This window comes from Coregonus lavaretus, assembly GCF_964263955.1.
Source record: "Coregonus lavaretus genome assembly, chromosome: 22".
Lineage (NCBI taxonomy): Eukaryota > Metazoa > Chordata > Actinopteri > Salmoniformes > Salmonidae > Coregonus > Coregonus lavaretus.
In genome coordinates this window covers 41,256,109-41,272,598 of record NC_140009.1, presented here as the reverse complement: position 1 = coordinate 41,272,598, position 16,490 = coordinate 41,256,109, and the positions used below count along the sequence as shown (strand labels likewise).

General features: G+C 41.6%; 1 long non-coding RNA gene and 1 pseudogene across 2 annotated transcripts in view; both read right to left on the bottom strand.

Annotated features, from left to right (window-relative positions):
• LOC311149819 overlaps nt 1-16,490 on the bottom strand; it is a 398,282-nt gene that overhangs the window by 255,383 nt on the left and 126,409 nt on the right. The gene's annotated exons all lie outside the window — the stretch shown is intronic.
• Nucleotides 1-16,490, bottom strand: part of LOC311150311 (DENN domain-containing protein 2D-like) — a 49,756-nt pseudogene that overhangs the window by 31,758 nt on the left and 1,508 nt on the right. Inside the window, exon 4 of the transcript XR_014615684.1 lies at nt 2,267-2,326. The product of XR_014615684.1 is annotated as a DENN domain-containing protein 2D-like (transcript). The remainder of the gene's footprint in view (nt 1-2,266; nt 2,327-16,490) is intronic.

Below are 16,490 nucleotides of genomic sequence, written 5' to 3'. Positions count from 1 at the left end.
ACCAACATATGATTAGTAACTCCTACACAAGGGTCGTGTTCATAAGTTACCAAATGGAACAAAATGAACTGAAACCGGGAGGGACTAGCTGGACTTGTCTAATAAGAAACACTTAGTTTTCTGTTGCGAAACGTGTACAAATATATATACAGTGGGGAGAACAAGTATTTGATACACTGCCGATTTTGCAGGTTTTCCTACTTACAAAGCATGTAGAGGTCTGCAATTTTTATCATAGGTACACTTCAACTGTGAGAGACGGAATGTAAAAATAAAAATCCAGAAAATCACATTGTATGATTTTTAAGCAATTAATTTGCATTTTATTGCATGACATAAGTATTTGATCACCTACCAACCAGTAAGAATTCCGGCTCTCACAGACCTGTTAGTTTTTCTTTAAGAAGCCCTCCTGTTCTCCACTCATTACCTGTATTAACTGCACCTGTTTGAACTCGTTACCTGTATAAAAGACACCTGTCCACACACTCAATCAAACAGACTCCAACCTCTCCACAATGGCCAAGACCAGAGAGCTGTGTAAGGACATCAGGGATAAAATTGTAGACCTGCACAAGGCTGGGATGGGCTACAGGACAATAGGCAAGCAGCTTGGTGAGAAGGCAACAACTGTTGGCGCAATTATTAGAAAATGGAAGAAGTTCAAGATGACGGTCAATCATCCTCGGTCTGGGGCTCCATGCAAGATCTCACCTCGTGGAGCATCAATGATCATGAGGAAGGTGAGTGATCAGCCCAGAACTACACGGCAGGACCTGGTCAATGACCTGAAGAGAGCTGGGACCACAGTCTCAAAGAAAACCATTAGTAACACACTACGCCGTCATGGATTAAAATCCTGCAGCGCACGCAAGGTCCCCCTGCTCAAGCCAGCGCATGTCCAGGCCCGTCTAAAGTTTGCCAATGACCATCTGGATGATCCAGAGGAGGAATGGGAGAAGGTCATGTGGTCTGATGAGACAAAAATAGAGCTTTTTGGTCTAAACTCCACTCGCCGTGTTTGGAGGAAGAAGAAGGATGAGTACAACCCCAAGAACACCATCCCAACCGTGAAGCATGGAGGTGGAAACATCATTCTTTGGGGATGCTTTTCTACAAAGGGGACAGGACGACTGCACTGTATTGAGGGGAGGATGGATGGGGCCATGTATCGCGAGATCTTGGCCAACAACCTCCTTCCCTCAGTAAGAGCATTGAAGATGGGTCGTGGCTGGGTCTTCCAGCATGACAACGACCCGAAACACACAGCCAGGGCAATTAAGGAGTGGCTCCGTAAGAAGCATCTCAAGGTCCTGGAGTGGCCTAGCCAGTCTCCAGACCTGAACCCAATAGAAAATCTTTGGAGGGAGCTGAAAGTCCGTATTGCCCAGCGACAGCCCCGAAACCTGAAGGATCTGGAGGTCTGTATGGAGGAGTGGGCCAAAATCCCTGCTGCAGTGTGTGCAAACCTGGTCAAGACCTACAGGAAACGTATGATCTCTGTAATTTCAAAGAAAGGTTTCTGTACCAAATATTAAGTTCTTCTTTTCTGATGTATCAAATACTTATGTCATGCAATAAAATGCAAATTAATTACTTAAAAATCATACAATGTGATTTTCTGGATTTTTGTTTTAGATTCCGTCTCTCACAGTGGAAGTGTACCTATGATAAAAATTACAGACCTCTACATGCTTTGTAAGTAGGAAAACCTGCAAAATCGGCAGTGTATCAAATACTTGTTCTCCCCACTGTATATATATTTTGAGTGCCCTATTGAACATGACCAAAGTGGTACCCTGTTACAGGAGCTTTTGCACCTAAACCTGATATTCATCTGCCTTGAGACTGAGCAGAGTAAAACAAGGACCCCGTGACTGTGATGTGCTTATAACACATTAGCGAGATATGGACCACTTCAAACAATGGGAAATCATAAAATGTACAACAATGGAAACAACCTAAGTAGAATATTGCAATTCTGTGCTCTGACCTTGCTCATAGGTTAGTCATCAGCTAACTTATCTACGCTCAAACAAGAAAACTCACCACAGGTGCCTCCAGTGTTATCATTACATTATCTTTAATGTGTGTATTTTCCCTTCACACATTTGATACCTTTATTTGGTTAACAGTATGCTTTAAATTGATACAAGCCTCCTGGACCAAACAAAGCCATGGGACACACTGCTTGAGCTATAGGTAGAGTGAAAGTCACAGTGAAAAAAGTGTACTGTGCTCAATAAGGCCTACTGTAACTACTCACTGAGGTCACATGACAGGGCGTCTTCCTCTTTCCCATTGGCAGCGCCTTGAGGTTGCCCACCTGTGCAGGAGAAAGTAGTTCTGTGAATACTGTGAAGCTGGGTTGTCATAACGTTCCCACAACGTAAGAGGTTCAACCTTTTGAAACATACTGAACCAACACTGCAACTGTCCAGAGCAATACATAGGTTGGCTTATGGCCAAATTACCACATGGTTTGCCAGTTGATAAATTCTCCACCACTACATTACCTAGTGTGTGTGTGTAAAAGTTAAACCATTAAATGGACACTACAGTGCTGCAGTCAACCAAACTGACTGAACGTGTCCAATTTAATTTCCATGCTTGCTCACCATTATGGTTCACAGACCAGCACTGGAAGCACAAGGACAAAAACATCCAAAGTTCAGCTAGGGTTGGGTGATAAATCAAACTAATTAGATTAATTTGAATGTATGTTTTTGCCCGATATTCCAATTCAACAGTTTTTTGTATTTTTCGTTTTTATGAGCGTTTATGTCTCCGCTTGTTCTCATGTTGTCTTTTTGGTCTCGTTCGCTCTTTCTGTGCTAGCCTGTGCACCTTCCCATTTACACCAGAGATTTGTATATAATGACAAGATGCTCATGTCTCCGCCATAACAATAGGAGTCGTTGTCCCAAAGACGGGAAAGCAGGCTGCAAGGTTCAAAATAAGCGTTTAGAAACGTATTGGGCTTATTTTTAGACAGATTTTGGCGAGATTGAAACCTCTTTCTCTATGGTTTCCATACACACCCCAAGCCCCTCCCCCTACCACTCACAACAACAAAGATGAGAGATCACTTAGTCTTCAACTCGCTATTTGCATTTGAGGTTTGGTCCAACAGAATCGGTCATATGGACACTGAAACCCATTGAGACATTATTTTACTGTAATAGAGGAGAAGTTAACCAGGGTATGGTTTGAAAGGTTATGTTTGAACTGCTCAAATTTCGAGCAGAGCAGACACTACAAAAACGGATGTATCAATGAACGTTCATTCTGGAAAAGTAATGCCCAGTTTGTTGCGCGCGCATTACTGTACCACGTATTGCTAGCAGCATTTTAGTCAAATAAAGATTGTTATACTAGCTGTTTAGTCTGTTTTATAAATGTGCAATAAGCATAAAACAAATATATAAGGAATTGCCAACTCGTTCTCATTCTGAGAAATAAGGTAGGGCACTTGATTTCAACATCTGAACAAAGTGGATAGGCTAGCATACTGTTCAAACAGTTGGAGACAGACAGAAGGGTGTGTTCATAACAATTCAACTGTTTTGCTCTGTTAGCTAGCAAATAAGATCCTAGTTGGCTAAACTTTAAATATAAATATTAGCTGGCTACTCACTAGCACGTGGGCTTGTGCTTGAGAGATTTTTATGAGACCTGTGTTAATTTTCTATAATCCCTGCTACATTATTAGTGAATGTGCATTATGCATGGTTATGGTTAAATTTGTAACAAAAAGGGCATTTTTAATAGACAGACCTGAAAGCCAGATCAGTGATTATTGCAAAAAATTAAAAAAATAAAAGCAGGTACAACTATTTGACCTACCGGTTAAGAGCGTTGGGCCAGTAACCGAAAGGACACTGGTTCGAATCCCCGAGCCGACTAGGTAAAAAAATAATAATGCTGATGTGCCCTTGAGCAAGACACTTAACCCTAATTACTCCTATAAGTCGCTCTGGATAAGAGTGTCTACTAAATTACTAAAATGTATATGTCTTATGGTTGTGGAAGGCATATATTCTGCCTAGGTATAATTTCACAAGCCCTGAATTAATTAGATTATTGCTGACTGTTTTAAATGTAGTGTATTTGACCTTTAAATAGTACAACAAAGCTTATTTAGAGAAAACATAAAAAAATGTAGATACACTACATGGCCAAAGGTATGTGTACACCTGCTCGTCGAACATCTCATTCCAAAATCATGGGCATTAATATGGAGTTGGTCCCCCCTTTCTGTGAGCTTGTGTGGCCTACCACTTTGCGGCTGAGCCGTTGTTGCTCCTAAATGTTTCCACTTCAAAATAACAGCATTTACAGTTGACCAGGGCAGCTCTAGCAGGGCAGAAATTTGATTAACTGACTAACTAAAGGTGGCATCCTATGACGGTGCCATGTTGAAAGTCACTGAGCTCTTCAGTACGGGCCATTCTACTGTCAATGTTTGTCTATGGCGATTGCATGGCTGTGTGTTCGATTTTATACATCTGTCAGCAACAGCTGTGGCTGAAATAACCAAATCCACTAATTTGAAGGGGTGTCCATACACTTTTGAATCGACAATAACTTTGATAAAAATCAAGATATGAGTTTTAGGCCATATAGCTGAACATAAAGCTGGGCGATATAACTAGCTAAAGAGCTCCAGTTATGCATTTGCTCTAGTCATCGACTTAGGCTACGTTTCCAACAGACAATAACCAAATTAATACCTCAACTCTTTTTCCTAGTTCCCGAGCTGCCCCCAAAAAAGATGTAAACAAACGCTATGTCCTTCTTCCAGATAAAGAACCGTGGCCTTCCGAGACACATCCTCTCATTCCTAAACCACCAATGGCTCCTACATTTATCCATATCGATCCATCGTTTCAACTGTCTCAGTATGATCAGAAAAGTTTGAACAGGAACAGTCCACCCTCTGATGGCATCCTTGAGAATAAACTCTGTATTTGACACCCCTGTAACTTATTGATTGGAGGGGCGTTCTTTGGACTTTTGAGATTGGTGGTGTGTGCCCATTGATTCTTGAAGAATGCGCCTATTGATAACTTGTCGTTGCCTCATGGGCTTGAGTCAATTGTCTTGCCCCATCTGAACCCAAATTGTAAGCTTGTTTTGCTCCATTGTTTGTAATACATACAATGTAATTGTAATCAAACACTGTATGGCAGGGGTCTAACAGGTCGGTCGCCAGCTACCAGTAGCTCGCAGCCCACCTATGAGTAGCTAACCAAACAATTCTGAAAGTACATGCAATTTTCACACCTTCCACCACAAACTGTCATTATGAAATCTTAAACACTGCAAGCTCCCAGCTACTTTCTAATCAACGCAACACTGACATTATCCCACACCTGGTTAGCCACTATTGGCTTAAAAAGCCAAACCTAACACAATATCTGCCAAGTAATTTCCAGTAATATTGCCCGTCTGTCTGTGTGGTGCGCGCATTTGTCTATCACTCAGTGTGTGGCTACTTGATGTGATAAGTCGTGGGTTGACAGAAATTCTTTCCCCAAAACGTTCTCAATTAAATGTTAACTGCAACGTAGGTTTACCTGGCAGAAGTATATCATAAGTAAGTATATCATTTGTATATATTATTTGCCAACTTTGCCATGAAACAAGCAGCAGCAGTACAGAACTAGCCGCTAGACCAGCACATTAAATCACTCGCTAGATGCACAATTAAAGGGGAAATACACAACAACAACAAAAAACATTTGTTTTCTAGCAGACCCCCCCCAAAAAACTTGTCTTCTGATGTGATTTAAGCATTGACATGGACTCAGAACATCCAATTTTGTAATTTCTTTGTGAACAATTGTAACTTTGAGAGTAAAATAAATAAATCTAAAACCAGGAAAAATAAACCTGAGGAAACAGAATTTGGGAAAATATCAAAACAGAATATATATATTTTTAAAAATAAAGAATCACAGATTTTATAGGGGTCCCGTTATTAGTTGTTCATTAACCAGGTAGATCAGTGCACTGTTTTCTGCCACTGTTTGTATATATTTTTTATTTTACCCCCTTTTCTCCCCAATTTTTTTTCGATCTTGTCTCATCGCTGCAACTGCCCAAAAGGCTCGGGAGAGGTGAAGGTGGAGTCATCCTCCGAAACATGACCCGCCTAACCGCGCTCCTTAACACCCGCCAGCTTTAACCCGGAAGCCAGCCGCACCAATGTGTCGGAGGAAAGAGTTCAACTGGTCAGCCCCACCCAAGGAGTCGCTAGAGCGCGATGACCCAAGTAAAGCCCCACTGGCCAAACCCTCCCCTAATCTGGACGACGCTGGGCCAATTGTGCACCTTCCTATGGTATCTCCGGGCCATGGCCGGTTGTGGCACAGCCCGGGAAATGAACCCGGGTCTGTAGTAACGTCTCTAGCACTGCATGCGATGCAGTGTCTTAGACCATTGCGCGACTCGGGAGGCTCAGTGCAATACTTTATCTTGTACACTAAGGAGCTCGGGAAGAGTTGCAGGGGAGAGGAGAAGAAAGAATGTGCCTATTTGAAAGCTAGAAAAAAAATAAAGAGTAGCTCGCGACATTTCATTTTTTATAAATAGCTCTCATGCTAGAAAAGGTTGGAGACCCCTGCTGTATGGCCTTAAAACATGGTTAAAACTATAGTTTGGGCTAGTGCGTGGTCAGTCTTGACATCCATAGCTTGGCCTGATTGTGAGAGTGGTTGCATTTCTACACCCCCACCCCTCAGCGGTTTACAGAAACATTAGCGGATGACTGCTTTGCAGATTGCTCCTTTAACCTTTGTACCCTTCTCCCAGTAAGTACTTAACTTGTGTAAAGTACTACTTTATAGTTTTGTCTTTTTTCTCGCCCTTTACTTTTTGGTTGATTTATATCAGGGATGGGCAACTGGCAGCATCAATTTCCTCCCCCCTTTTAAAGGAACTCAGCCGGGGTCTCAACTTACTGTTGAGAATTAAAATAGTAGAATACACAAGGTGCAATTTCGAAATTTGGTTGTGCATCAGCAGTTTTTCTCTTGTTATGTCAGTCAGTGACAGTCACTCAATTAGCCCATGTCAGCAAAAAAAATTTGATTGTAAGTTAGCTGGCCGCTAGACTATCTAAACATGTAGTAATCATGGTTGAATTACCGACCAGGGGCCCCCCATTGACTTTGTTAGTCACTTGCACTCAGGTATCAAACTGCAAACAATTATCTCCACCCTATGGAAAATGTGTAGAATTGCAGGAAATGAGCTGTAAAACTGCAACATTTTCTCTACGCCCTATGCAAAATAGAACTGCAGGAAATTAACTCTAAAACATGTTTTTTTCTCTCTAACGTCAAGAGGGGGGCCGCTAAAATGGGGGGTATGGATATGGGTATGCAAACCCGCGAGCCACTGCGGACTCTCATGATGATTTCCGATTTTATGTGGCCCCCATCCCCATCATAGTAGGCCATCCCTGGTTAATATTGTGCTGTCTAATTGTGTGTGAAAGAGTTTTCACAAAAACTAAATGTTTGAACACAGGTAAAGAGATTAAATGTCACCTAAATCATTACCACATACCTACTCAACTTATTCTCACAAGAACACTGACCGCAGCTTTAATTTCAAAGGAAACATTCCTTCAATGGCTGACAGCGGATGGCCGTACTGTAGCAGGGCCGTTAGAAGAACATGAGAACAGCAAGGCATACATAATGCGTAGGTGTAAATAACAGCCATTCCCCATCACAGGGCGTGCTGCCTGCCCCTCAGGCTATATAACATGTTACAACATCATCTGACAGCCAGCAAGCTTCAACTCCATCCAATGAGGGATTGGTAGCTTCTCCTATTCTGGCAAGGCTCTCTCAAACTCACTCTCTGCCTCCCTAAACCTTTACCTGTATGTAATGTACTAAAGTATTATTGCACTTGAAATATGACCATGACAGCACGCTTAAGTCAGTGCTTCATGGTTTAGGTCCTGAGGCTTCAGAAATGTACACCAAACAAGTCAAATCGAATTTGTCACATGCACCGAATAGAACAGGTGTAACCCTTACCGTGAAATGCTTACTTACAAGGCCTTAACCAACAATGCAGTTCAAGAAACAGAGTTAAGAAAATGTTTACTAAATAAACTAAAGTTTAAAAAAAATACAATTAACAAAAGTAACAATAAAATAGCAATAACGAGGCTATATACAGGGGGTACCGGTACCAAGTCAATGTGCGGGGGGTACAGGTTATTGGAGGTAATTTGTACATGTAGGTAGGGGTAAAGTACTATGCATAGATAATAAACAGCGAGTAGCAGCAGTGTAAAAACAAAGGGGGGGGGGGGGGGGTCAATGTAAATAGTCCGGATGGCCATTTTATTAATTGTTCAGCAGTCTTTTGGCTTGGGGGTAGAAGCTGTTAAGGAGCCTTTTGGTCCTAGACTTGGCGCTTTGGTACCGCTTGCCGTGCGGTAGCAGAGAGGACAATTTTTTTTGTCCTATTTTGTTGCTTTACATCCTGTAATTTAAATTGATTTTATTTGGATTTCATGTAATGGACATACACAAAATAGTCCAAACTGGTGAAGTGAAATGAAAAAAATAACTTTGTTGTGGAGAAGTACAGATCAGGGTTGGGTTATAAAAAAATATCAGAAACTTTGAACATCCCACCGAGCACCATTAAATCCATTATTTAAAAAAATTGAAAGAATATGGCACCACAACAAACCTGCCAAGAGAGGGCCGCCAACCAAAACTCACAGACCAGGCAAGGAGGGCATTAATCAGAGAGGCAACAAAGAGACCAAAGATAACCCTGAAGGAGCAGCAAAGCTCCACAGTGGAGATTGCAGTATCTGTCCATAGGACCACATTAAGCTGTACACTCCACAGAGCTGGGCTTTACGGAAGAGTGGCCAGAAAAAAGCTATTTGCTTAAAGAAAAAAATAAGCAAACATGTTTGGTGTTCACCAAAAGGCCCGTGGGAGACTCCCCAAACATATGGAAGAAGGTACTCTGGTCAGATGAGACTAAAATTGAGCTTTTTGGCCATCAAGGAAAACGCTATGTCTGGCGCAAACCCAACACCTCTCATCACCCCGAGAACACCATCCCCACAGTGAAGCATGGTGGTGGCAGCATCATGCTGTGGGGATGTTTTTCGTCGGCAGGGACTGAGAAACTGGTCAGAATTGAAGGAATGATGGATGCCGCTAAATCCAGGGAAATTCTTGAGGGAAACCTGTTTTAGTCTTCCAGAGATTTGAGACTGGGACGGAGGGTCACCTTCCAGCAGGATAATGACTCTAATCATACTGCTAAAGCAACACTCGAGTGGTTTAAGGGGAAACATTTAAATGTCTTGGATTGGCCTAGTTAAAGCCCAGACCTCAATTCAATTGAGAATCTGTGGTATGACTTAAAGATTGCTGTACACCAGCGGTACCCATCCAACTTGAAGGAGCTGGAGCAGTTTTGCCTTGAAGAATGGGGAAAAATCCCAGTGGCTAGATGTGCCAAGCTTATAGAGACATACCACAAGAGACTTGCAGCTGTAATTGCTGCAAGGTGGCTCTACAAAGTATTGACTTTGAGGGGGTGAATAGTTAGGCTCAAGGTTTCTGTTTTTTTGTCTTATTTCTTGTTTGTTTCAAAAGAAAAAATATTTTGCATCTTCAAAGTGGTAGGCATGTTGTGTAAATCAAATTATACAAACCCCCTAAAAATCAATTTTAAATTCCAGGTTGTAAGACAATAAAATAGGAAAAATGCCAAGGGTGGTGAATACTTTTGCAAGCCACTGTATATTGTGACGACATTTTGTGACATTTCTGTTTGTTTTAGACTTCGGTAAGGGTTTTTTCGGCTGTTCGGGCACACATTTTTCTTGAGGCCAGCCGAAGTTCGGGAGCCGAAGTCTATGCCCCTTTGTCCATGATTGGTCAAATGTAGGGATTCTTCAATAAAAGTCTGTTGTCATTCCACGAGAGATTACTCGTTTTTAAATGCACATTTCTTTCATTGCGAAATATGAACCACATATTTGAGTAATCTTCGATTAATTCAGGCTATTTTGAGGAAGTGTATACTGGCTATGGAGTCTCAAAATGGCCAAATAGTACTATTGCCGCTTTTGTCTCGTTTTTCAACCCAAGGTCTTTTAAAGGGAGTATGCAAGCACACTCGTTCGGTTCGGCTAGCCGCCAGCTGAACTGAAGCATGCTGACGCCTTAAGTCTCTAAGAGCTTTCCACACCAACATTTGACCATTATTCTTTTCAAAATTCTTCAAGCTCAGCCAAATTGGTTGTTGATCATTACTAGACAACCATTTTCAGGTCTTGCCATTGATTTAAGTAATAAAACTAACTCGGCCACGCAGGAACATTCACAGTCTTCTTGGTAAGCAACTCCAGTGTAGATTTGGCCTCGTGTTTTAGGTTATTGTTCTGCTGAAAGGTGAATTCATCTCCCAGTGTCTGGTGGAAAGTAGACAACCAGGTTTACCTCTAAGATTTTGCCTGTGCTTAGCTCCAATGTGTTTCTTTTTTTTTATCCTGAAAAACTCCCCAGCCCTTAACGATTACAAGCATACCAATAACATGATGCAGCCACCACTACCTTTGAAAATATGGAGCGTGGTACTCTGTAATGTGTTGTATTTGCCCCAAACATAACACTTTTTATTCAGGACAAAAAGTGAATTGCTTTGCCACATTTTCTGCAGTATTACTTTAGTGCCTTGTTGCAAACAGGATGCATGTTTTGGAATATTTTTATTCTGTACAGGCTTCCTTCATTTCACTGTCAATTAGGTTAGTATTGTGGAGTAACAACTGAGGATGGATCAACATTGTATTCTCCTATCCCAGCCATTAAAACGATGTAACTGTTTTAAAGTCACCATTGGCCTCATGGTGAAATCCCTGAGCGGTTTCCTTCCTCTCCGGCAAGTTAGGAAGGATGCCTGTTTCTTTGTAGTGATACACCATCCAAAGTGTAATTAATAAGGGATATTCAATGTTGTTGTTTTTTACCCATCTACCAATACGTGCCCTTCTTTGCGAGACATTGGAAAACCTCCCTGGTCTTTGTGGTTGAATCTGTGTTGGAAATTCACTGGTTGACTCAGGGACCTTACAGATAATTGTATATGTGGGGTAAAGAGATGAGGCAGTCATAAAAAAATCCTATTAAACACTTTTGCACAGAGTGAGGCCATGCAACTTATGTGACTTGTTAAGCAAATTTTGACTCCTGAATTATTTAGGCTTGCCATAACAAAGGGGTTGAATACTTATTGACTAAAGACATTTCAGCTTTTCATTTATAATTAATTAGTAACATTTAAGAAAAAAGAACTGCACAAGAACTGTTCGTCGGGAGCTTCATGAAATGGGTTTCCATGGCCGAGCAGCTGCACACAAGCCTAAGATCACCATGTGCAATGCCAAGCATCGGCTGGAGTGGTGTAAAGCTTGCCGCCATTGGACTATGGAGCAGTGGAAACGCGTTCGCTGGAGTGATGAATCTGGGGTTGTTTTTCATGGTTCGGGCTAGGCCCCTTAGTTCCAGTGAAGGGAAATCTTAACGCTACAGCATACAATGACATTTGAGACAATTCTGTGCTTCCAACTTTGTGGCTACAGTTTGGGGAAGGCCCTTTCCTATTTCAGCATGACAATGCCCCCATGCACAAAGCGAGGTCCATACAGAAATGGTTTGTCGAGACTGGTGTGGAAGAACTTGACTGGCCTGCATAGAGCCCTGACCTCAACCCCATCGAACAACTTTGGGATGAACTGGAACGCCGACTGCGAGCCAGGCCTAATTGCCCAACATCAGTATCCGACCTCACTAATGCTCGTGGCTGAATGGAAGCAAGTCTCTGCAGCAATGTTCCAACATCTAGTGGCAAGCCTTCCCAGAAGAGTAGATGCTGTTGAAGCAGCAAAGGGGGGACCAACTCCATATTAATGCCCATGATTTTTGAATGAGTTGTTCGACGAGCAGGTGTCCACATACTTTTGGTCATGTAGTGTATTTTATCTCCACTGCCTACCATCAAAAGGACCAACAGCATGACTCCAAGTTTACTTCGATATGATATTTATTATATCAATATTTGCATATAAAGGCGTTTTCACTGCCATTTCTCGCATAATTAATTTTACCAACAAAGATCCCACCATGTCAAACAATCAAGTTATCTGTTTGCATTTATAAAATTGTACCGAAACGTCCCGTTTCAATCACAGCTGTCTTTTCTTTTTTTACGGTATGACTTTATTCGTATAAAAACGGTGTATGGAAACGTGGTTGTAGAAAATAATTTCCAAGGCAAATTAACTTTTTTGTACAACTTTTATAGGCTGTAAATGAAACCGCTAATGTTGGGTTATCACTTGTTTCCATTAACTTGTCCAGTGATTGTTTGTTGTTGTCTACATTTAAGTCTCCCGAGTGGCGCAGTGGTCTAAGGCACTGCATCGCAGTGCTAGCTGTGCCACTAGAGATCCTGGTTCGAATCCAGGCTCTGTCGTAGCCGGCCGCGACCGGGAGACCCATGGGCGGCGCACAATTGGCCCAGCGTCGTCCAGGTTAGGGGAGGGAATGTAGCTCAGTTGGTAGAGCATGGCGTTTGCAACGCCAGGGTTGTGGGTTCGATAAAATAATGTATGTGTATCTGGATAATGTATCTGGATAAGAGCGTCTGCTAAATGACTTAAATGTAAATGATTTTAAAATGTTCACATAGAAAATAGATTAGACAATTGCCTGCTACGGTGCGTTTCCATTTAACAATTGTGTCGATTAAAAACTGCTGGACGTAATGACTTCACACAAAAACCTACACAAATAAATACAAACTTTCGGAAAACCTACAGTGTCAAATAAAACTGGAGTGGTTGAAGTGTTTCCATTGCCCATTTAGGCAAATTGCGCATTAATACATTGGCGACAGCCTGCATGCCCTCCCACCTATATGTCTCAGGTAGCCCTCAAAAGCCTTCATGGATAGAATGCAAGAATTGACAAATATTTGGCATATTCTAATAATTCTCATGTGCCAACGTATCGCAACGGTCTGTGCCATTTTGAAATTTACACTCCTGTAGACCTGAAATAATTGGATGGTGAAACTTGCATCCAACCAACCAGAAAAACAAGGCAATGTAATTCAGCCATTCTTGAATGTCAGAACAAGGATCCTGCAAATAAACATTTTTATAGTTGAAAAATAGATTTAGCAGGCAGTAGGCTTTCGAATTAGGTCTACTTATGAAATGGCGCTTCATAGTTACGCGTTTACATCAAAATTATTCGGCAATCATTTATTCGAAAAACACCGTTAACATAATTATGTGGCAATAAAGAAAGTTCGAGAAAATAAAAAAATCCACCCGTCTAACGATATAAAATTGTCGACATTAAGAAAATGTCTCCTATCTGCGGTTTCAATTTCAAATGACGCAACGATTTGAGACATTGCTTTTGTCGAATAAACCAGTCAATGGAAACGTGCCTACTGTTGGCACGGTCGGACCGCGAGTTGTGACTTGATTAAAGCAGCTTTTTCAGTAAAGGTATACTTACATTTTTACAAACCATGTCATACAATCAAATAATCCGTCGTTCTCAATGCGGACATGTTTCAAACTTCTTAGGCTATAAATTAATGTATTCTACTCACTCCATCTCGGCTTGAAGTTTTTTAATCCATGTTTTTTTCGAATCCTTCTCGTCACCTCTCCACTCATAGTTCTTACAGGCTTCACAAACACTCAACGTTATCTTATTTCCCTGCACTGTTTGTCGTTTCTCAAAATATTATTTGTTTTATCGACCCCATTCACCCTTGTCGCACAAGTAACGCATGCTGTTGCTCATTGTTCACGGGTTGGTTTCTCTGGAAGTTGGAGAGGTGAGCACACCAAAGTGCGCGCCTATGGTTCGATCAATTGTCAGTTTCCCTCACGTGTATGTGCTTCATCGGATACAATTACACTACCAATGTGATAACGATTCCTTTGATAATAACTAGCAGTACAGCTAATTGCATCTGGTGAGTCAAGATGACAATAATCAAATAAAATGGCAATAGAATAGGCGAGCCTGAGATTGTGATGTTCTCCAAGATTTCATTATGTTAGCTGTTTGTCTTGCAAGTGCTTTTTTAAGCTTTTACAGGTGATTTCTGTGAAACTAAAGCTCCTCCCAATGAGGTAAACAACTACTAATCATCAAGCACATGACCTGAGATGCAAATTATTCAAGTAATTAAGCTGAAGGTTTTTAAAGGATAATTGTAAGCAGACAATCCTTTTAAAATGATAGCCTTTTTGTTTTCAGTGCAGTTATGTAGGACAGCACATGAAAACTATGAATTATCATTTACAACACTGAACAAAATATAAAAGCAACATGTAAAGTGTTGGTCTCATGTTTCATGAGCTGGAATCCATATGCACAAAAAGCTTATTTTTTCAAATTTTGTGCACAAATTTGTTTACATCCCTGTTAGTGAGCATTTCTCCTTTGCCAAGATAATCGATCCACCTGACAGTTGTGGCATGTCAAGAAGCTGATTAAACAGCTTTATCATTACACAGGTGCACCTTGTGCTGGGGACAATAAAAGGACACTCTAAAATGTGCAGTTTTGTCGCAACACAATGCCACAGATGTCTCCAGTTTTGAGGGAGCGTGCAATTGGCATGCTGACTGCAGGAATGTCCACCAGAGCTGTTGGCAGAGAATTGAATGTTCCTTTCTCTACCATAAGCCGTCTCCAACATCGTTTTAGAGAATTTGGCAGTACGTCCAACCAGCCTCACAACCGCAGACCACGTGTATGGCGTCGTATGGGAAAGCGGTTTGCTGATGTCAACGTTGTGAACAGAGTGGCCCATGGTGACGGTGGGGTTATAGTATGGGCAGGCATAAACTACGGACAACAAACACAATTGCATTTTATTGATGGCAATTTGAATTCACAGAGATTGTGACGAAATCCTGAGGCCCATTGTCATGCCATTCATCCGCTGCCATCACCTCATGTTTCAGCAAGATAATGCACGGCCCCATGTTGCAAGGACCTGTACACAATTCCTGGAAGCTGAAAATATCTCAGTTCTTCCATGGCCTGCATACTCAGACATGTCACGCATTGAGCATGTTTGGGATGCTCTGGATCAACGGGTACGACAGCGTGTTCCAGTTCCCGCCAATATCCAGCAACTTTGCACAGCCATTGGAGAGGAGTGGGCCACCATACCACAGGCCACAATCAACAGCCTGATCAACTCTATGCGAAGGAGATGTCGCGCTGCATGAGGCAAATGGTGGTCACACCAAATACTGACTGGTTTTCTAAGCCACGCCCCTACCTTTTTTTAAAGGTATCTGTGACCAACAGATGCATATCTGTATTCCCAGTCATGTGAAATCCATAGATTAGGGCCTAATGAATTCATTTCAATTGACTGATTTCCTTATATGAACCGTAACTGTAAAATCTTTGAAATTGTTGCATGTTGCACTTATATTTTTGTTCAGTATATGTACATGAGTTCACCAAGCTCATTCGTACATGTTACCAACTAGCATTTTGAATAGAGTAGCCTACATTATCAGTTGCCACTAATGGTTCCATAATGATGGTTTTCACCATAAAATGCCCTCTCTCCATCTCCTATTTTGTATGCAAGATCCTACATGTTCAAGCTATCCTATACTCTTATGTCCTATAGACTTATTCTATACACACATTTGGCACAGATCAGTGATGTGACATTATTCAACATATACAGTACATTCAGAAAGTATTCAGACCCCTTGACTTTTCCAAATGTTGTTACGTTACAGCCTTATTCTAAGATGGATAAAAATCTAATCAATCTACACACAATACCCCATAATGACAACAACAACAGGTTTGTAGAAATATTTGCACATTTATTTTTAAAAAATTACACTGAAATATCACATTTACTTAAGTATTCAGACCCTTTACTCAGTCCTTTTTGAAGTACCTTTGGCAGTGATTATAGCCTCGAGTCTTCTTGGGTATGACACTAAGCTTGGCACACCTGTATTTGGGTAGTTTCTCCCATTCTTCTCTGCAGATCCTGTCAAGCTCTGTCAGGTTGGATGGGGAGCATTTTTCAGGTCTCTCCAGAGATCGTGTTCAAGTCCAAGCTCTGGCTGGGCCACTCAAGGACATTCAGAGACTTGTCCCGAAGCCACTCCTGCGTTGTCTTGGCTGTGTGCTTAGGGTCAATGTCCTGTTGGAAGGTGAACCTTCGCCCCAGTCTGAGGTCTTGAGCGCTCTGGAGCAGGTTTTCATCAAGGATCTCTCTGTACTTTGCTCCGTTCATCTTTTCCTCGATCCTGACTAGTCTCCCAGTCCCTGCCACTTAAAAACATCCCCACAGCATGATGCTGCCACCACCATGCTTCACTGTAGGGATGATGCCAGGTTTCCTCCAGATGT